Source organism: Strix aluco, chromosome 9 (genome assembly GCF_031877795.1).
Source record: "Strix aluco isolate bStrAlu1 chromosome 9, bStrAlu1.hap1, whole genome shotgun sequence".
Classification (NCBI taxonomy): Eukaryota; Metazoa; Chordata; class Aves; order Strigiformes; family Strigidae; genus Strix; species Strix aluco.
Genome location: NC_133939.1, coordinates 13547675 through 13567131, shown reverse-complemented (window position 1 = coordinate 13567131; position 19457 = coordinate 13547675). Strand labels below are relative to the sequence as shown.

At 41.1% G+C, this 19457-nt stretch overlaps 1 long non-coding RNA gene across 1 annotated transcript; it reads left to right on the top strand.

The window, feature by feature from the left end:
* The first annotated feature begins 896 nt into the window (after window positions 1-896).
* On the top strand, window positions 897-17090 carry LOC141927317 (uncharacterized). Its single transcript, XR_012624361.1, has 3 exons — window positions 897-1005; window positions 14220-14375; window positions 17019-17090. It is a non-coding gene; the product is annotated as an uncharacterized LOC141927317 (long non-coding RNA).
* Window positions 17091-19457: the final 2367 nt, after the last annotated feature.

Genomic DNA, 19457 nt, shown 5'->3' with positions numbered 1-19457 from the left:
AACTCGGAGATGTCAAGAAAGGGAAAGGGATCATTTCCTCTCTAATTTGGCAGATAACCGGTGTTGGTGCACTTCTAGGGACACTTAGTTTATGGACTTAAATTAAATTTGTAAGACTATATTATTTATTATTGGAAAACTGCAATTCAAGTAATACAGAGGGAGATAATGTCATGTCTCAGCAAATTTTCAGGTGACTGTTTTGGCTGCTGTCTTCGACCTCAGTCTAATTTTGGATAAGTTTTGTCCTCTGCATGTTAAGATGGCAGTGCCTGACAGCAGCAGTGTACCTATGGACACTGCTCTAATACTGGGTTAATGGAGTGGAGCCAATATGATTGAAGAAAGTCTTATACTAAACTTTCAGCCTAATATTTAGGTGTAGGCTACAGTGATCTGCTTTTCAACACTACAGATGCAAGATGAGCAACTAGCATTAGTTTTGTTTACAACAATGGGAAAAACAGGATAGCAGTGAATGGTTGATGCAACCTGACTTTTTCATGATAACCCCCATAAATGCAAAGAGCTAATCAAGTAGGTGATATGTAGGGAAATGCAAAGTCACTTGTATTTAAATGATATATAAAAATGATGTAAGATATCTCATTCTTTTCTAGTACTGAAATGTCTCTCCTGATGGAAGCTACTCCGAATCTCTGCCTCTGTGAGAAGAGAGGACCACCATGGGCGCACATCACAGGGGCTTTGTAAGGTCCATCTCCTGAATGGTTGCAGGGACCATTTCCCTGTGATTACAAATTCTGTGATTACGAATGCTGCTGATGTGGGTCCGTTCAGCAGTTACACAGGCAGGGTTCAACTGGGAGTTCTCTGTGTGAGGGAATTGAACTCAGCAGGAGTTGTGCCTATTACCTCATTAGAGCGTGCTGGAGAAACTGTTGTGGAAGGCTGGGGAGCCTGGCTTAAGACCACTGAAAGTCAAGGGAAAGACACTGTTATCTGTTGATCTTGCAGAGGTCTGGAGTCATCAGGAGAGTGCAGGTAAGTGCAAAAGAGTTTTTTGTTTCTTTGTCTAGACTTGGTTTTTTTGTTTGTGGTTGTTTTGGATTTTTTTGTCCTGTGGCCTCAACCTTGAAAAAATGCTCATCCTTAGTGTCTTTCATTCTGCCCATGATCAAAGATTCTCCTCACTATGATTGCATCTGGGTTGGTGTCAAAAGGAATTCAGATGGCTTATGTCCATAATCAGACCTAAAAGTGGGCAAATTATGCTTGGGATAATTGATGGGTATTTGATTTTTATCACTTAAGGAGAGGATGCAGGAGCAGGATTAATTCAAGTGAATTTGGAGGAAGGATCTCAAAATCCATACACTGCAAGCAATTAATGAGAGATCTCTCCTGGCGTTATTAGAAAGACTACTAGGAAGGTAGCAAATTATGGAAAATTAAAGATACTTGATGCATGGCAGAAAAAGGAAAACAAACCCCAGACTGGATAATTAATGATGAAAACAAAATGATATTCTATTTGGGAAGAAAATAAACACATTGAAAGAGTCCAGAGATACTTCTGTGAATAGAGACTGATGACTGGGGCACTTTCCACTGTTTCTGTGAAGCACTGGTAGTGTTTTAAAATTAGTAGAAAAATTATGAGCTTTTAAAATTATTCCTCAGAAAAGCAGAGGTGAAATGCTAAAAATGGCTATTCTGTGCTGCAAAAGGGAAGAAAAAGTACTGCAGTGTCTGCTTGCTTGCTATTCCCCCTTCTCCAAGCCAGCAGATACAACAGGGACATCAAAGCATGTCTGGCCTTCTCCTCTCTTCCTGCAGACAGAGAACGGGCCCAATTTATAAATATCATTCCTGGAAGCAGTGTCAGGAGAGGTTGCAGACTGCTACCATTAAAACAACTGGTGACTTCGTTTTACATATGTGTGCTGATTTTACTTCATCTCTATAAAGCTGCCTTTCATTACATTTTTGTTAGGACTCATGCTAAATTGCACAATACTAACACAGTTATTTGTGTGGAGATTTTTTCTTTGGCCTTCCACTTTGCCTGTTTCTCCCTGTCCGTCATAGCTCAAAATGACTACATTTTTCATTTTGGAGTATTAGATAATCAAAGGGAACTGTTATTTTATAAATGTCCATTAAAAAAAACAAACCCAAACAACAGAAAGCGACACTTACTGCAATGGAATATTAGCATGTTCTGAAAATGGATACTTTATTTTTCAACTTCAGTAAATACAGTTCATTAAAGCTCACAAGAACTAGCTTATAGCTCTTAATAATGAGAGTGATTTTATGCAGTTAATGATGAAGCAACATGGTTGGTAATTATAGCAGATGATTTTAGGCTGCTTCTAGGTGGGATCTGGTATACTTTTATACAGTATTGATAGACTTAAAAAACCCAACCAAACAAAAAAACCCAAAACCAAATAAGCCAACATTGGTTCCTTGTTACAGAAATGGTGCTGCTGTAGGAAAGAATGGTAAGAAATGGGGTCGATGTTCGGGCCTTTTCTATAAGGTTTCAGCTTTACTGAAGACTGAAGATGCTCAGCACTACATGTGACTAGTTCTTTATGCTGTTTAAAATGCAGATCTCCGAGCCTCCTCTTCTTGATATGAGTTGTTTAACTGCTAGCATTTTATTCTCTGTCACTTGGGTATGATATTGGTAATGGGAATGGTTTACAGCCTCATGGGGACCTAAAGACTCAATTATTAAGGTTTACATAATTAGAGCTTGAGTCCTGCCCTGTTTGTTGTTACCTCCCATCCCAAAAGGTGCAACATGTTCTGATAATTTGTTTTATCCCTGCCCCGTCTCTGCACTCACTTAACAACACTACAGCTGCTGCAGATCCAGATCCTACCCTTGGGAAACAGAGGTGGTTCCTTAGCCAGTGCCTTGCACCAGCTTACGGAACTGCTTCATTAATGGTCACCATGGGCAGGTAAAGCCTCCTTTACTGTCAGTGAAAGCCATGCCTGGCTCCAAGTGCAGGGTCAAACCCATGGGGAGTTCCCCTTCCACAGCCCTGTCCTCAGTGAGCCATAATAAGTGCTCAGATGTGGCACCACTTCACTTATCTGTTTCCATTTCTACAATAAGATGATATAAAAATTGTTGTGACTGAGCATGCAAAGGCGCTCATAAAAAAAGTCTATTAATTTTTATGCCTCATAAATGTAAACCACAATTCACTTTGTTTGCTGTGAAAACATTCCTTTTAAAATAGTTTTTAGTTTATAGGACACAGAACAAATAAGATTTCAGAACAAAAGTCTGGTTTCTATTCTCTTGAGAATTCTATTATTGTTAATTAATAATTGTGTTTTGCTTTTATTTGTTTTGAAGGCTTTTCAAGGAAAATATTTCTGAAGCTCTGCTGTTTTACTGCTTTTCTTTGATGAATATTTTATCGAATAGTAATCAACATCTTGTAATGCAATTATACAGTTTACAACTGTTATACACCGAAACCTAAAGCAACAGAGAAGCAAAAGCAGAACACAAAACTATCAAACTTTTAAACATTCAGAAAACTGGAGAGCCATAATATTAATTTATCCTAAAGCCAAGCAGTGTTGTTGCTGGTTTTATTACTGCCTGCCACTTCCCTGAGTGGTGGGATTTGGCTGTTAGTGTTTAATTGTACTTTTAATCATGTTTTTGGAAACGTGAGCATAGGAAGCGGTGTTGCTCATGAGGCCACCAGCTGTTATCTGAGCTGTAAAGCAGATCCCTGGCAGACACTGGCGTGTGCTTGTACCTCTCACAAGGTGGACCACTGCTCTTGATGACATTGCAACCTGCTACCTTCCTGACAATTACGACAGCTGAACAAATAATTTATGTAATGAAGAGCTATTTGAAAACAATGTGGTGGTTTTATGGTCTGAGTGCATGGCCATTTCCCCTCAGCGGCTGTGCTGGGTGCTGTACCACCAGCTCAGCCACAGACCTGCTTCTGATGCAGAACATCACTGCTGGGTGAGAGCATTTCTAATATATGTGATTTATTTACAGGCTGACAAAATGTAGGCCTTAGGGTTACTACATTAATATTCAGCCTTAACTGCAATAAACCATCTGTTTTTAAGAAGTGCTGATCTCCCACAGCTTTCAATGGCCCTAATTATTTTCCCCATATTCTTCAGTGCTCTAAAAATCAGTATTTCATTTCACTCTCTAAATAGTCTTGTGTCAAGCAGCCTTTAGTGTTACCATTTTGTTTCGGCATTGATACCTGTGTTCTGTTTGGGGGACTGTTTTGAAGTTTTTGTGTTTTGTTTTTTTTTTTCTGAAATATTCAGAAGAATAGCACTATATACAATACTCCCCTGAACAGTACACAGGAACCACAGATACGCTGTCACAATTAAATGACACCCCCAGGGAAGCTTCAAACAATTTAAATGAAGGAAATCTTTCTGGTGGAGGAGAGCTGGCGTGTTACAAGGATGTATTTAGACCATTGTTGCCATTTGTATTTTAAGTTATCAGGTGCAGCAAAAGTGCTAGGAAAACCTGTGCCCACCCTGACAGAAAAGGCTCCTTTTCTCCTGCCATCATACTTCTTCATTCAACCCTGATTTCCAGCTGTATGGGCAGCACCAGGTTTCACCATCCCTCCTCAGTTCACAAGCTGATTTCTAATTGGTTTTGTTTTCTGAGAAATAGATGGAAAAACAAAGGCCACTGTGTGCCGGGGGGAGACGGACCCCCTGCTCAGTGAGAAGCACCATCCGGAAGGCAGGGGCAGGGTATGAAACAACAGCATGTAGTGAGTGAGGTCTGGAGATTTGACCTTAGTGTGCTGCTATTCCTTAGACTTTATTTTTTAAAAATTTATTTAAACCTGTGAGAGCTGTTTATCTTATTTTGCTGTCCCTCCAAATGATGATTCTTGTACAGCAAAGCCCTGCCAAACTTTCCTGTTCTCGTGTGGTCTTGGGTTGCTGATATACTATTCAGTAAGAAATAGAAGGTCTAAAACCAATACTTGTGGAAAGATGATCAAAAGAAGGTGAGTAGGACTGTTTCTTGCCCCTAAGTAGATGACAGGGGCAATGGCATGAGGAGTCTGCTTTTCTATGGCTATTTTCAAGTCTATTTCTACAAGTATGAAGTAGGAGGAGCTGCAGTGAATGTTTCACAGAAGCAAATTCCGTTCAAGATCAATAAACTAACTTCCATAAGCTTTGGCCCAAATTTATGTACTTTGGAGAGGAATTTTAAAAAAATAAAAATGCCAGACCAATATAAAGCTTTGAGCAGAGGGTTTATCATATTCCTATTTTATGATTCTCTTGCCAGAGGGAACTTTTTATCATAACTGCTTGTATTGTTGCATTCATTAAAGAAAAAAAAAAAAAAAAAGAGGGAAATTATATTTCTCACCCAGTGTTTCATTTCTGATGAGTGGTCCCACGCACCACGGGAGCTCAGAGCCAGGCCCGTACGGGAAAGCCCTCCGAACACCCCGTGGCACTAGACAGCCTCAACAGCACGACCTTGATACTCCCCATTTAGCTGTGTATTTGAATGGCAAAGCCGGGTGGTAGCTCTGCGCTGCTCTCTGAGAGGTTTTTAGGGGGTTCAGGAAGGAGGCAGCGGTGGGAGTGGATCTTGACTTGCTGCCCAGAGCCGGAATGGCTGTGGGTGCTGAGCAGCCATAACCCCTCAGCTCTGCTCCAGGATGAGCCAGGGTGGAGGGTGAGGAAGAAAATATGGTGTTTTTTCTCAGAATAACAACCCCTCTTCTTCCTCATAGGGGCTGTGTGCACAGTGGAACTGCTCACCTGAGTACATTGGGCCAATACAAATTGCTCAGTTGTGGTTTTTACCCCAGCTGAAGAGCCAAAATTTAGGATTTTTTCACCATTTCTTTAGGCTGACTCCCTACCTCTGTCTGCTGCGGGCTGCTTTAGGCACAGCTGGCCTAACCAGCAGGAGTTGTAGCACATCTTTCAGACTACATCATGCTAGTGTTTATATGAAGTAGCAGGAAGATTTAAGGCAAATTCATAATATGAGTGAAACATCCTGGCTGCGTGTAAATCCTCATCAGATGGCACATAGTTTCCGAAGTAATATGTGATGCATGGAGGAAATGCATCCCTGCATCCCCGGAGGCAGCAAGCAAGAGTAGACTGTGGCTGTGCTCCCCCGAATCCCGTAGAATAGCTCTTGCACCCATGGGGAGCTCGTGGGCATGGGAAGCCCAGGAGCACACGTGGACAGCAGGTCATTCTGCAGGCACGAGGATGGGCACATCAACACTTGGGCACCAAGACCTTTGTTAGGTGGGGAAGATTTACAGGGAGAGGAAAGATATTTGTACTTTTTTACATATTTTTTTTTTTAGTTGGAAGGATGACTGAAGAATTTTATAACTGTTTCATCTAAACACTGAGCTCTCGAGAAGCTGCAGCCGGCCTCCTGCCCACTCTAAGCGTGTACTTATGCTCTACGGGTATCAGACAGTTGGGAAGAAATGTGGGTGGAAAGAATCTTTTGGAGGATATTGGCTTTTAATGAAAGAAACTGTTTCTGGGATAATCTTTAATTGTCTCTGTGTCCTCAGGGTGGTCAGGAACCAGCCTTTTTATGCATTGTTAAATATTTGGAGCAGAGTATTGCTATAGCCTGCAGCTGAAACCAGACTTTAAAAAATGTTTAGATACCTAGTTCCCTCTAAAATCAATACTTGCTAATTAGCACATGTATTTAGCTTCACACACATACATATAAATTGCATATTACTGATGCCCTGCACAAATATATGCCTTGGTCTCCAGACATTATTTAGAAAGATATGTTAGATGAATTGAGAAGGTACCTGCAGATCATTTAGTATCCCAAATTACTACTCTTGGATGCTGGTTGTTCTAGGTCCACACACAGCTGGGCTTTTCCAGGTGGAGTTCTGCACCTGCTGTAAGATGGGTAGGTAACCTGTCTGTGCCCTTCCTCTCTTCAGATGTAATCTTTACAGGGTTGAAGACATGTTTATGGGACTGGGGAGCTTGAGGGTACTTTTTTTTCCCTGGAATTTGTTGTGGTGTGTAAGGGGAAATGGCAGCAGAAGAGGCAGAGAGCACAACTGTCCTTTCAGGTTTCCACCCACTCCTGGGTATTTTTAAGGGAAGAGGCAACCAGCCCATCTTCATGTGATTTTTCCCTTTTTTAATGCAGAGAAGAGTAGGGGCTGAAGCTCTCCCTCTCCTCAGCTGAAAGGAGGTGACCTGGATATAGTTAAACATCAATGTATAAAGCCTTGAATTATGTGCTAAATTGAAAAACAAACCCAGAAAGCAGCTGGTGATTGCTCATAGAAATGCAGAATGGAAAAGAAAGAATGCAAAATGAGCAGAATGTCAAAAGATGAAATTCCCTTCAAAATGTGAGCCTGAGAGATCCCAGGGAGGGGATTGAAGGCAAGAGCAGGCAGGTACCTCTGCCTGTGATGGTTTGGCAGGAGGTCACAGCTTGCTTTGTTGCTTTGGATGGTCATATCACCGTGTGCTGGAGGTCTGAGATGCATGTCCTTGATGAGCATAAAAACCCAATCCAACATGAAACTGAACCTCTTTTTTTGGATTTATGTGAAAAACCCTTTCTCCCTTCTGTATTTGGCAGGTCTTGGCCCGGTTTCCCAGCTTCAGCTGGTACGGGCTTCTCAGGAGGTCTTGTGCTAATTCTGGGTGCAGCTTCCAACCAGAGCACTCCATTTTGGAGTAAAATGAAGGCAGAAGAGATGTTCAGGAATGTGTGGGATGACATATGATTCTTCCTGCTCCTTAGTTGGGCAGTGAATATTCATAATCTTAATGTTACCTGATCTTACTTTGTTGACCAAGTATGCAACATGCATATGTTTACTCTTTTCTTTTTGTTTACTTCTTCTTCTTTTTTTCTGATGGGAGAAAAAAGATCTATGTACACTTCTCAGATGCACCAACTACTTTTTGCTAACAGATAGATGCTGCTACCCTGCAGCTGGTCTTTTTTCAAGAAATACTGAAGAGCCTTCAACCCTCACTGTACTGCACTGAGATGCAGGGAAAGGAAACCTGGGGCATCTGTGGGTGGTTATGCAAACTGCAGGCACCCAAAATCAGGACTGTGTTGGTAAAGTCTGGTCTTTCCATTACCTCCTTTTCTCTTCCCAGCAGGCACTTTACACTGTGGGTTTAGGGTGTTTATGAAGGAGATGAATTAGTTGTGTATTAGCAGTAAGGGCAGGGCTTGTCAGAGGGCATTTGGCCACTAACCAGGCACCTGCTCCTGTCTGCAGAACCTGTGCTTGTGAAATACTGCTCTTCTTTTCCCTACATATGTAGGTATGTATAAAAACCCTGGTGCATTTCTGAGCGCTATATATCTGAATTCATTATGATGAAATGTTCTTGTTAAATTTTCCTGTAATTTGATCTGAGATAATACATTAATGATTTTAATTTATTACTCTGACTACAGTAAAAATCTAACAGAGTTCTTTGCATGTTCTTTCAAAGTATGTAGTCATGATTACAATTGGTAATTCAATTTTCTAGTGCTCTCTGTGCATTTTGTGTTCCTTTATCAATAAAGGAAAATAGTGAGGAAGCTGTTTGTAAGCAGCAGTTCTTGAGGATTGTGTTTTTAGAAGATTTTTACATGTCTTTCACGTCAAAAAAGGCAACAAAATGAGGATGAAACTAATGCAAACCGAGTCTTCAAAAATGTGTATTTTAGTGGTGTATAGAGACTAAGAAGAAAGATCTGAGCTTATGCCATTCTTCATTGCACATTTCAGAACAAATCTAGCGCTGGACTCATCTTTGGAAGCTCCTAGGTGTTTTAAATCTGGGATTTCAACATATTTCCAGCAAGGCAAGCAGCTTTTATGTGCTAGGGAAAAGGATGGATGATGAAAATAGCCAGATTTTCTCCTTTCATTCAATGTGATGTAGATTAAGCGTGACTCCTCTGAAGCTGGTGCAGGACCTGCACTGGGGGATATGGGTAGATCTAAAATAGGGCTGATTCTTCTCCAGTGGGCTACATCTGAGCAACCGGATTGGACTCAGAGAGAAGAACTGGGGGGTGCAGGGTTTTGGAATGGCGGAGAAAGGAGGCAATTCTGGCTCGGCTGGTAGGGAGCAGCGGGTTGCTCAGAAGCTGCATGCCAGGCACTTTGGCTGATCCACTGTGAAGCTTTCCCTAAACTGCTGAGGTTTTGTGTGTTGCTCATGTCTGCAGCACAGGAAGCCATATTTGCCAGCTGACCTGACATGAAGCGGTGAGGACTGACCATGGCTGATGTGAGCTCTTATGGTTGCTTGCTAGGCCAGAGCTTTTCTTTGCACTTGGCAGCAAACACTGGCACTGGTGATGGGTGGCCTGGCCCAAAAACACAGCAAGGACCAGACTGGATTGCCCAGGTGACTCAAACTTGCTCCATGGGGATGGAGTTACTGTTCACTGTGATTTCTTTTCTGCTGACATTGTGCTCTGCAAATTGTAAGATACAAATATATGTGGGGAAGTTTTAATTGTGACCCAATGAAATGGGACCATGACTGTGTTAAATCCATGAACCCATTCCCCAGGAACAGCAGGAATATGGGACAGTAGGACTGGGTCTTGCATGGATGGATCTGCATATTTCCATCAAAGGCAGTTGTTTGTCATTTTATGCCTGTGCAGGTTTTTGCCTCAAAATCCTGTAAAAAAGTATCTTTTCAGGTTGATTTTTTTTTTTCTATTGAAAGTTGAGCTGCTCCTAAAGATAGATGTGTTTGTGAAAGAATTAGGGGTCATTGTCTACCCTTACCAATGTTATGGACAAAGCATAAAACAGAGCAGTGACTAGGGGCACAGTCTGGTTCTCTCTGTTCCCAAAAGGCCATGTCTGCTCTTGGGGTACAGTTCTGGGAGGAAACCCGTGTGTACACAGAAATACATGAAAGGCCATCAAAATGGTGTTCACCCACCAACCTCCCAGAGCACAGCCCTGCAAGGAGCTGGTGAGGCATCCTGAGAGCTCACCATGCTTCAGCCATGTACTGAAATACAACCAGTCTTGTCCTAAAGCCAACCAAATCAACAAAAGCTGTGTCAGTAATATTTTGATGGGCTGTCATCTGGCTGTGACATGCTGCAGTCTGGCCATGCCAGGGCTGTGAGCCCAGGCTTGTCTGTGTACTTCATGGGCTTCAGAGTTGACTGCCTTCACCTTCGTGACTGGCATCCAGAGAGGAGGTTGTCATTGCAGTCAGGTCTTGCATCTTTATGGAGTATTAAAGAGCCATCACATGTCTCACTGGGGAAGACCAAGAGAGCTTTGAGTCTTCTAATCAAAATACTACTAAAGCCAGGTTGTCTAACAAGATGCTCCCACTTTATGCTGGATCATCATCCTCTTGTATAGGTGCCTCTTTCATCTTTAGTTTCAGAGCAGGAGATTCTCAGTGACTGGAAGGACCATACTATGCCCTTAAAAAAAAAAAAAAAAAAGGCAAATTATAGGTCTGTGGTTTCAGTGCTATGAATATCACTTGTTGTCAAGGTGGGAGTTTGGAGTTAGAGAGAAGTGCAGGGAACAATGTGCCAGCCAGCCTCCTTGAACTTCAGTCCTTCTGAACCAAGAAACGCTTTAATTATTTTATGCAATGCGTGGCCTTTTGATTCTGGCAAGCAGAGGTAGAAGAGAAAGTCGCTATGCAACCAAGCAAGCAGCTGCTGAGCTGAGGAGTCCAGGAACTGGGAACTTTTACAAACAGGAATTGTCTTGAAAAATACAAACAGGCAGAATTTTATGGTTGCTTCAATTTTCACGTTTGTAATCATCTTGCTTCTGAGTTTATTTAGCCAATGTTGGCAAAGGGTCAAAGAAATGTTGCCTCAGGTGCAGTCTGGCAGCCTGTTTTGGGGACTATAAAACTATGGGAATTTGGCTTTGGTGACAGTGACATTCAGTACATGCAGCCGACAAGGGCTTTATTTTAGTCTAGACTTGCATTGAATCCAGAAATGTCCCCCTGTAACCGTAGTGCTAGCTCGGGTCTGACTTCCCTCTGGCAGCAGTGCAGATTCAACGTGAGGTTGAGCCCAACGATAGGGCCTTGCAGGGATGTGCTGTGAGGAAGGGTGCCACGTGCTTCATTTGTTCCTAAACCAAAATGAGATACAAAGTCATTGCAGGGACCTTCACCGTGGGATGAACATTTGTTAAGATGAATGGCTGAATTTTGCTCGTGTTGCCTGCAAAAATAAACGTGGCTATTTTCTTAAAGACTGGGCAAACAGAAAACTCTGGTGCTACTCCTCTGCTCAGTTCTGATAGGTGTTGCTAACAGGGAAGCCTGTCTATCATTAGCCTTTTATTAAATAGGTAAATTAATAAATTGTAGTGAAAAACAAGCTCCCCTTTGTTCCCTCAGAAGAACTGTGAACTAACAAAGGTTGCTGACAACCTTTTTAGTGGAGTTACAACTGAATTACAACAGGACATAAAATACAAGCTCTGACTAGCACTTGTGCCATTTAACTACTTAATAAATTTCAAGGGAAGTGGGCATTCAGGGGTGTAAACAAGTCCTTTACTACCATCCCTTCCCATACGGGATGTAGACACTGTTTAGACACTGACTTAAAAGTAATGTTTTGTAATAATCACTTGTCCCCCTGCACCACAAGGTAATTCATGGGAGGGGTTAGGTGAAGCCCCTGCATGGGGAGATCAATGGTTAAGGAACTAACAAGGAGACCCACAAATCCTTCATCAAATTACAGCCAGAGTGTTCAGGCTGCCTCATTCTGCTTTTATTGATAATATCTAGACAGTAAATTATCATATCAAAGTATAAATTCAAAGCAACAAAGTGATAATCATCTCCAATTCCTGGTGGATAAGCAACTAATGAGAGATTTAATGTACTATAAATTCAAGAGATAATAAAATAATTACAAAATGGCAAACTGTTGAAGACTTTTAGACTTTTAGGAAGAAGGACAAGGAGAAAAATTTTTTTCAAGTAGTGCTTGTTGTAAGGAAAACACGTATCAACAGCCCATTTTTGAACAGATGTGTTAGGGAAATTACCCTCAAGCACGTACACTTGGTGTGTTTCCTTGTTCTGCATGTTCCTTAAATTGTGTTCCAGCAAGAGACCATCATCTTTTTTTTTTTTTTTTTTATAGTAAAGCTCATTTCCTTGGTCGCAGGAAATGAGTCTAATTTGTCTGTTGATGGTTTGGGATGTTTAGCATACATACAGTGAATGGGTAATGGTGCAGGCACCCAGGAAGCCTTTCAGCCCAAAAGTCTGTTTAAAGATATCTATTATAAGATGTTAAATCAACCTGAAAGAGCTGAATGGGAAAAATCACAGCGTTTTCTGTCTGCGAAGTTGCAATGTATCTAGCTGGAGCTGGGAATCAGTGAGGGACGAGGCAGTGGGGGATGGCAGGGTTTGCCGGTGGGTGGTATATGCCATTCAGCAGTCCACAAAAGGTTTCTGAATGGGGATGAGCAACAAGGTTGAGTTTGTGAGTCAGCATTGTATCAGATAGGAAATATATTGCTGGTGGCTTTTTTAATGTCTGAATATATTAAGAAAATTGCATATTACAGATATTATGCATCAAGAATCTGCAAAATGAAGGCATTCCCTGAGAACCTGGAGGGGGAAGATGGAGACTCTGCTCAGGTCCTAGGTTTGCCTGCCAGAGGGGATTGTGCTGGTTGCAATGGAGACTGAGGCAGGTAAGGGAGGTTGGAAAGGAGGTGGAAGGTGGACTCGGGCTCTGCTTGGTGGGGTTGTGCCTGTAGTGAGGAGAAGGCACCAGGAACTGCCAGAGTGGCTGAGTGTTTAATCTGGATAGAAATGCAACAGTTGAGGAACAGCAGAAAGGTAGTTAGGAGTTGAGTTGTGCTGTAGGAGTGAATAAGGGACCTTATGGTGGATGACAACTCAAGAACAACAAGCTGCGCCTTGGGGAGAAGAAAACACCATTTCACATGTCTGTGAAGCCATCAATTGTCTCCTGGTGAGCGCATGTGTGAAGGCTGATCTGCGAAGACTCTGGCCTTTTTCCAAACACTGAAAATAATGATCCTTGTTCCAAAGAGTTTGCAGTCAAAACCAAAAGAAGACAAAGACTAGTTCAAAAGAAACAAGGACAAGAGAAATCTAAGTGTACAATCTTCAAAATGTCATTAATTGTAAATAATGATTTGCCTGACCTTGGCACTGCTCCCAGGAAGTCACACCAGGCTCAAGAATGCAACACAGTGACGCACAACTTGAAAATATTGTGTCAAGCACCACCTGGTTCCTGTTAGCTGAATGCCTCGTTGACATTGCTCATTTGTTCTTCACTCTGCTGAAAACTCACAGACTTATTGATGGATGGAGCTTGATGGAACTGCTTGGCAAACCTTAATGGTTTTAAAATGTTTCATAAATTGCTAATTAAAGGAGGGGAAAAAACAGAGCTCAAAGAAGTCTGCAAGAATGTGGTTTTTTTCCCCAACATCTTGTAAATTAAGTATTTTAAATTAATTGACAAAAACTTTTTTCTTTTTTTTCTGTTCATCTGCCTTTGAGATGTTTATGGAGACTACTTTGATAGGTATACCCAAATACTGACAGTGCTCCTTATCTCTTCCTCAAGGACCTTGGTATTTTTTGTGAAGATATGATTTCTATGAAACCTGTAAGGGAATTGCACCAATTTGGTTTTTGAACCAGAGCTTCACAGGGGTGCCCTCTCAAAGCCCACCTGATAGGAGATACAGTGTTCATGAAGCACTAAATATTCATAATAGTTGTTGGAGGAGTATGCATTGAATATCTTTTCATACCTCTAGCACAGATATAGAGAAGTATTTTAACTGCTGACATCCCTCAGCCTCCTACAGACTAGCTGACCCATCTGCTTTTCTTGCTATTGCTGCAAAACTAGATTTTAACTTTGTGGATGAGAAACTTTGAGGTGACTATAGGGAAGATACCCAAGTGGAAGACTTCACCTCACGGATTAATGTGCCTTTTTGTCCCTTTTTTAAAAAATACTGTTCATTTCCTAAGTAATAGTGGGGTGACGTTTGCTCTTATTTCCTTTCTGTATGGGGAGAGTTTTGGACTTTTACAATATTGTGTGTGTGTGGTGTGTCTGTGCTCATGCAAGTCATGCACATGTGGATATTTATGTCTATATATCTGCCTTTCTGTCACAGATTGCTATGATTGCTCTATACTCATGGTTGAGAAAACAGGACTAAAATGCAGCTTGAATGGAGACGGGAAGCTGAAGAGCCCGGTGGTAATAATTAGCATCTCATGAGGAGTGACTCCGTGTTCCTGAGCTGACCCCTGAGGATAAAATCTCTACTGTAAGTGGCACATGTTTTGCTAGAAATCCTCTGATTCAAGCTTGTCTCCTTCTGTGGTGCAAATGAACTTTGATAATGAAGCAGTTCTAATTTTTAAAATCGAGATTAACATATCTAATGAACTTCTGCTCATGCAAATTTGTACTGAACAGCTTCTCTGTGTAACAAGTGAGTAAGAGGAACATGATTCATCAAGTAGCTTCCCCCCATCCTATTTCCTGATAATATAAATAAATCTTGCCAAGTTACTTTTTTGAGAGAAAATCCAATACTCTCTACCTCTCAATGAGCAATTGTGAAATCAACTGTTTCCTCTATTCTTTAAAAATACCATTTGTATCTAATTATTCAAATCAGAAATATGAGGAGGAGCACATAGTTCCTTCCGAGGCCTGAAGAGATCTTACTGTGACTTCAAAACCCTAGCAAACCTAGCAAAACCAAAACAATCCTAAATAATGACAGCTGAATAGAAAGGGATGTATGTGTGTGTTTCTTCTTCTGAAAGTCTGCAGTTCTGCAGGAATTGATGTTTCTTAATAATCTAAGATCCTGTATTAGTAAGTGAAATAACAAAATGGAGAAAATGTCTAGAATACCATTCGTAAGAAAACAAACAAATCATCAGGACTTTGCCAAGATGTAATGCAGACAGGCAATTAAACAGGGGAAGCATTCCTGCCGTAATCTTGCTGTGTCTTTATTTGTTAGTCTTAAACTAGAATTTGAATTTTTAGATTTATGTACTGTCTATAAAATAAAAAATCTCTGCTAGAACACTTCTTTTTGCATAAAAAATAATGTTTGACAGAGGTGATTCTACACTAGAAGATTTGACTTTCAAATCTTCAAATCTCACAAATTAAAACAATTTCTGGATGAACCAGTTTAACTATTCTGAGCATTGAAGAAAAGCATCCACAGGTGATACAAACTGAAGCTCTAATCTGAACATCTGCAGCCAAAGTCCTATTTCTGTTGACAATTGGAATCCCTTCAGCCAGGCCAAGTATGGCAATGACCCAAGGCTATCTAAAAATACCTTAAAATCAAGCCAACCCTTCACTCCTCCTGCCCTTAGGAGACCCTTCCCCCTAAATTAGTGTTTCTCTTTTAGGCTGAAAACTTTCCATTACCTGTAGAATGTCTCCTGAACCCACACCAAATTTTTCCCATTTTATAAGCTTGATTCACCTTTTGCTACAGGAACTCTGCTGTTGCCCAGGGAGATACTGACAAAGCCTGGGTTAGGAAGATTTTGTTCAGTCCATAAAATTTACTGACTTTTCACAGATGCTTTGCACCCAAGTAAGGGTAGTTCAATCTGCTGGATGCGCCAGAACCTGCCCATGAAAGAAAGGGACTGGTGGTGAAGGGGAATGGCATGGCTGATGCCTCTGTGCAGCTCTCCTGGGTTTGACGTTGGCAAGTTTCCCTGCAATTGGCTTCTGTATTGATGGAGGCATGGGGAGGCGGAAGGGCAAGGGCTTTTCACAGTGTGAGATAACAGTGCGCTGTTGTAGATGGCTCTTCTTTCAATTCCGTGTGCCATGAGCTACTGCTCAGCCAAAGATAATATTGGTGCTGGTAGAGAGGAGGCTTCTCCAGTTTTGGTAGCCCTAACTGTATGCCATTAAGAGAGACAGTCAGAAATGTTGAACATTACACTGAGTGCCTCTGATGCCTCTGCTCACTCCTAAACCATGGGGATACTCAGGGCTTAGCAGAGATGAGGACTGAAGGAAATCTGGGCTGGTGAATGACCTTCTACTTCCAAACTTCTACAATTTCATGTGAAAATAGCAAAAAACACAGTAAATATGGGATCACACAAAGCTCTGTTTCTAAAGGCACTTTTCAGAAGAACCTGATTTTAAGGCAACACTAGCCCTGGAAATAACTTATTACACCTATTTATAAGATGCTCATGAATAATTTACGCTACATTAACTTGTAAATGTGATAGCTTTTGAAATCATTAAACTCCAGTAGCTTGCTTTGTAAATCCGTTGGTTGGATCTCATTATTAAAAGCTAATTAGCTTGTTCAACTGGAACATACTCTGTAAAATAGCTATGCTAGTATTCTTCTTTATATTACAACAGATTATATTAATTCTAAAAATATTCCAGCAATGACATAATGGGTGTTATAAGGATAATAAGGATATAAAATTCTATATAAACAGATAATTGCATTTTCCAAAACCTGGTAAGTGAGGTATCAGGATTATGATTGTTTTTATGAACATATGATATTAGAAATCTCTGATATATACATTGTTTGTTTAAATATTAAAGATTATAGTTAATACATGGGAGGGATATTTTCAGAGTGTTAATTTGGATGTGTAAGAAGCTTGGGTCTTTGCTTAAAAAGTTGTACTCCTAAAGTTAAATTTCTAAGCCATGGTTGGCACTAGAATGGATGCAGACCATGAGCGAGTGTGAGCAGTACGCCCATGCAGCAGGGGCAAGAGGTGGGACGATGTGTGAAGCTGCTTTTGCCCCCACTTGCAGGGAAATACTTCGGCCATCAGCCAGTTGCAAAGTCTTTTTTTCCATAAAAAGTGTTTTTTATTTGTTTTTGAATTTTCATATTGAGAAAACACTGCATTCTTCTCCCGTGTTGTTCTTTCTATAGGTGTTATTCCTGCCACCACGAAAATAAATAAGACGAGGAGAGGAAAAATAAGTGCCCAGTGAGCACGTTGCACCTCCAGCACTGGACCAAGAGTCGCATCCAGCACAGCTCCACAATGAGTGCCAAACCCAGGTATCAAACACCCCACTGTGCCCCTGAGCACTCGTCTGGGCCACACCATGGGGAAGTTTATCTTTGCACAAATTACTTGTTCCCAAGTCATCTCATTCCCCCCTCTCTATCAAAATAATCACAGTATACTTGTCCAGCACAATACCAGAGAAGCTGTTTTGTAGAATGTTTTTATTTCAGTGTAAAGTAAAATGTCGTCTAGGTTCATTTGTGCTAAGGCCATGGCTTTGGGAGAAGAGGCTTTGTAGGAAAATCAATAGCCACTGGCCATTAAAAAAAACCCCAGCTGGTTTGATAGTAATCATCTGTGTTGTATTTGAAAAGTATTTGCTATGTAAAATATCGAAACAATCTTTTTTTTTTTTTCCAAATATCTTGGGTTTATGTTTTTCCCTCCTTCAAACTTAAACATTTTTAAACTTCAGTACATTTAAATCCCTATTACCAGCTTTTAAAGGGATTAGGGTAAATGGCTTTTATTCTGCAGTCACAATACTATTGCTTTCAAATATATCTTCTTGGATTTCCTGTTCAGAAGAAAAAAAAAAAAAAAAGGAATTTAAGTAATTCACAGCAAACCTACAATGTCTGTTTCTGCACTGATGAATGTTTCCCTTTAGGAAAGGCAGTTCTCTTATTAATATAACATCTGGCTTTCATCTTGAATAAATACAACAACTCAAAAGTAGGAGAAAAAGAGTAGAAAAATGTGACTTTTCCAGCATATCAAGCAGCCAAAAGGCCTAATTAACAGAAATAATATCTGGCAAGAAATGCTGCTTGAGAAACTGCCATAAATGAATGTTCTGGGACAAGATATTTCAGAGGGACCACTTGGTCACCCAGAGAGCCAAGAGGAGTGGGATGGTGAGAACAGAAAACAGCATGGATTTATGATTTTGCACATCAAAACGGCTGTTATCAGTGGGCCCTTCAGGGAGCCTTTGCTGTATTAACTACAGCAAGAAAGTTGTATAGTCTCTGTAACTGCTTTGTATCCTAGCCTCAGGTGATTTTGGCGGCATGTAGCCACCCTTTGCTGCCCTTTCTCCTTGTCAGGCAATGTGCCTCACTCCTGCAGGACCCATCTTGAGGTTCTCATGCCTTTTAAACTGCAGATTTTGAGAATTAATATTTAGAGAAAAAATAAAGATATTCAGCCATTTTAGACATTTATAATTAAAAATTGGAAAAAAAAGCCAAACCCAAAAAACCCCACCAAAATATCCTCCAGAAAACCAGTAAGGAGGGCAGAGATTTGACAGATATCCCAGAGACATTTTGTTTCCGTGGCTGCAGAGTGGGGCTGTGGACGTATGCACATGCTCCTGATGGAGGTACGAGCCCAAATCACCATCTGTCAGTGAGGAAGGTCTATCTGCATTGAACCCAGTTCGTATTTCTTGTCCCTCTCCTTTCCTAGTGCGAGTGCATTGATTTGCCCTTGTCCATCAATGAGCAGACCAGCCTGGTGAGAGGGATGCAGTCAGTTATTTATGTGCAGGGAGTTATCAGTCATTATTCCTGCAGGATGCAAGTGGTCTGGGGATGCCATGCCTGGGGCAGGGACTGCTGCTTTGCTGGGCCAGTGGCACGGCTGCAGCATGGGGGTGGTACCACAGGGACCTTCTCAGATGCTGGGAGGTTCCTGAGCAGAGATTGTTGCAATTTAGAAAAGCACCACATTCACTGCAACTGTTAAATGGAAGCTGAGCCCAGCCTGCAGAGAAGCAGTTGACAGGAGAGCAGTTGGCTATAAATGCTTTTTTATTTCTGTTCTGTTTGAGCTACTGTGTAGCACTTCGATCTGAAAAGTCTCGTAACTTAGATGTTTTAAATTTAATTTCATGACTTTGTGAAGTAGCTAAACCCATGTTTAATTTTTACTAGGGTTTACCTTTCATTCTTTTTTCTTTCTTTTTTTTTTTTTTTATTTTTTTTTAATTTATTAAATCCTTCTTGTCTTGTTTGTAAAATGCACTGTAAGGCCAAAGTGCCTTAGAGCTGTGTCTGCCTCAGGGACTTGTATCTTCTCCCTTTATTAGGTCTGCTCCTGTCAGCCTTAAAACTCTGCAGCTTCACAGCATGCCCCTATAAGGTAAAATCCAATTCCCCCTTTCTGTAGAAGGGAAAACTGATGCACAGACCAGATAAATTACCTGCCCAAGGTCAGAGCATGGCTGAGGGAGCAGCAGCACACTAATGAAACCATCTCTATCCCGTTTTGATAAGCCTGAAAGTGGCTCTTCTTAGGAAGCACTAACATGGGATATCTGTAACAATGGAAAAAAATATCCTTTTTCTCCT